The following is a 2,775-nucleotide window of genomic DNA, read 5'->3' as shown; positions in this document are numbered from 1 at the left end:
AAATATATTATGCCCACTTTGTTAAAGATGGTGTTGCCCATGTGTAAGCCCATCGCCCAGGTGATAGTATTAATTGCCCTTCTTGCTTGGGATGGGCGTGATTGTATTAATGCATGTTGGGGAAGGGCCTTCGCGCCAAAAGATTTTAAAAAGGAGAGATCACATTTTTCGGGAGAAGAGTGATAACGTTCAAGGAGGAGCCCATGCTGTAAGAGAGCAGAGAAAGGCCATGTGTAGGAGGCCAGGAGAAGAAGCCAAGATGGCAGAGTGTTGAAGGAGAAGCCAGTTTGTGCAGAGAGAAGGAGGTGGGGAAGACAGGTGAATAAGGCTGGTGAGGTAGACACCTTTGATTCTATGAAACTCAGATAAGTCAGTAGCTTTGTGAGCACTGAATGAGTGGGGTTTGGAGCCCAGTGTGTGTTTTTACTTGCCCGCCAGGTACAAGCTAGGATTATAGCTAATGGCCCACCAGTTCTTGGCTTTATTGTTTCTTTACCAACTGTCCAAATCTAATGTGAACCTGCATTGGCTAGGTGGCTGTGATGGTGGCCATGGCTACTGGCTTTACAGGGTGACATTAGATAATAAAATTATAAAGGATTCAGGTGTGCAATTCTATAATGCATCGTCTGTATATTGTATTGTGTGTTCACCATCCCAAGTCAAGTTTTTTTCCCATCACCACTTACACACTCGACCTTTACGTTCCTCTACCTGTCCACACCTCCCTTTCCCTCTGGCAATCACTATACTGTTATTTGTGTTTATAAGTTATTTTCTTTGCTTAATCCCTTCATTTTTACCCCACTCCCAACCTTTTCCTCTCTAACAGCTGTCAGTTTGTTCTCTATATCTATGTTTATTTCTATTTTGTGTGTTAGCTTATTTTGTTAATTAGATTTCACATATAAGTGAAATCAAATGTACTTGTATTTCTCTGCCTGGCTTATTTCACTGAACATAATATTTTCCATGTCCATCATGTCATCACAAAAGGTAAAATTCAAATAATATTTGAATAAGGAGGCAAAAACATATGGTAGGATAAAAATAGTCTATTAGGCCCTGGTCGGTTGGCTCAGTGGTAGAGCATCAGCCTGCCGTGCGGAAGTCCTGGGTTTGATTCCCAGCCAGGGCACACAGGAGAAGCGCCCATCTGCTTCTCCACCCCTCCCCCTCTCCTTCCTCTCTGTCTCTCTCTTCCCCTCCCGCAGCCAAGGCTCCATTGGAGCAAAGATGGTCCGGGGGGCTGGGGATGACTCCATGGCCTCTGCCTCAGGTGCTAGACTGGCTCTGGTTGCAACCGAGCGACTCCTGGGATGAGCAGAGCATCGCCCCCTGGTGGGTGTGCCGGGTGGATCCCAGTCGGGCGCATGCGGGAGTCTGTTTGACTGCCTCCCCGTTTCCAGCTTCAGAAAAATACAAAAAAAAAAAGTCTATTAATAAATGGTGTTGGAAATATTGGACAGATATGTGCAAAAAAAAGTCATGAATATCTAGATTAACAATAGCATGTTGTTATGTTAACAATGGTTAGCAGAGTACGTAAATGTTCTCAGCACACACACATACACACACATATAGATAGACATAACTATGTGAGGTAATAGATGTGATAACTAACTTTATTGTGGTAATTATTTCACAGTATATATGTATATCTAATTTTAAAAAAATAACTCAGGATTTTGAGAGAATGAAAGTATCAAACTCCATCAGCTAACTTAGCTATTGGTTCAACTAGTATTCCTCTTTGTTTACTTATTTTATACAAAATTTGATTATTCACAATTACATACATATGTTGATTTAGAAACTAACTGGAGGCTAATGTACAAATTTGGTTTGGAAGGTTTCTGAGATACAATATGCTTGTGAGCTACAACATGACGGGTAATCTCTTTAAAATTGGCTGAAGTGGGATTTGTAGTTCTATAATTCTATAGGGAAAGTAATGTAACTGCTGCTAAATAATGTGATTTTTAAATGGCATTTTTTACAAGTAGTAAGAATTTTTAATTGATGTATTTAGCATGTATTAAACAGCTCTTTGCACTCCTGTCCAGTGGGAAGTGGCTGCTGTGTGCCCCATGCTGTTATCCCATATGGCAGCACTGCCCAAATTCAAAATTCCTTCCATTTGTATCTGATCAAAATCCCTGACTAATTTAGGCTTGCAATTAAAGTATTGTTAAAAAAGATATGAACAAAATACCATACCTAAATTAAGATTATTTTTCTCTACCATTCTCTAGCTTAGATAATCATGTACTGCTATGTTCTGTTTCGATTTAAGGTCATGATAATTTTCCTTCACATGTTAGTTGAAATCAAATAAAACTATCTTCATTTTTTTTATCTTCATTTTTTAAAGTCCTTTAAGAGTAGTGGATATTTACCAAAAAAAAAAAAGTGTTATTAATGAAATAGAAATTCCTACTTAACATCCAGGAGTTTTTTCTAAAAGGATTAAATAATATTAATATGTAAAAACAGACTATAAATAATAAAGTTTGATACTATAAATACTAGGTATTTATAATAGTTATACTTTTATATCCATTATGATAAATTTTACTAAAAGGAACCAAAGCAGTTGCCATGAGATGTGGTAGAAAGAGCTCAGAATTTGAAGGCAGGTTATCTGAATTGAAATCCTAAATCTGAAATGTATTAGCTTTGTGCTTCACTTAACCCTTCTTAGCTTTAATATTCTTTTTAGGAAAATGTATATAATAACATTACTAAAATTATCATTACTATTTGAAGAAAATT

At 37.5% G+C, this 2,775-nt stretch overlaps 1 non-coding gene across 1 annotated transcript; it reads left to right on the top strand.

Annotated features, from left to right (window-relative positions):
* The first annotated feature begins 1,062 nt into the window (after positions 1-1,062).
* Positions 1,063-1,138, top strand: TRNAG-GCC (transfer RNA glycine (anticodon GCC)). Its single transcript has one exon. It is a non-coding gene; the product is annotated as a tRNA-Gly (tRNA).
* Positions 1,139-2,775: the final 1,637 nt, after the last annotated feature.

This window comes from Saccopteryx bilineata, chromosome 6 (assembly GCF_036850765.1).
Source record: "Saccopteryx bilineata isolate mSacBil1 chromosome 6, mSacBil1_pri_phased_curated, whole genome shotgun sequence".
NCBI classification, from domain to species: domain Eukaryota; kingdom Metazoa; phylum Chordata; class Mammalia; order Chiroptera; family Emballonuridae; genus Saccopteryx; species Saccopteryx bilineata.
The sequence above is the reverse complement of the archived record's forward strand: the minus strand, read 5'-3'. Positions and strand labels throughout refer to the sequence as shown.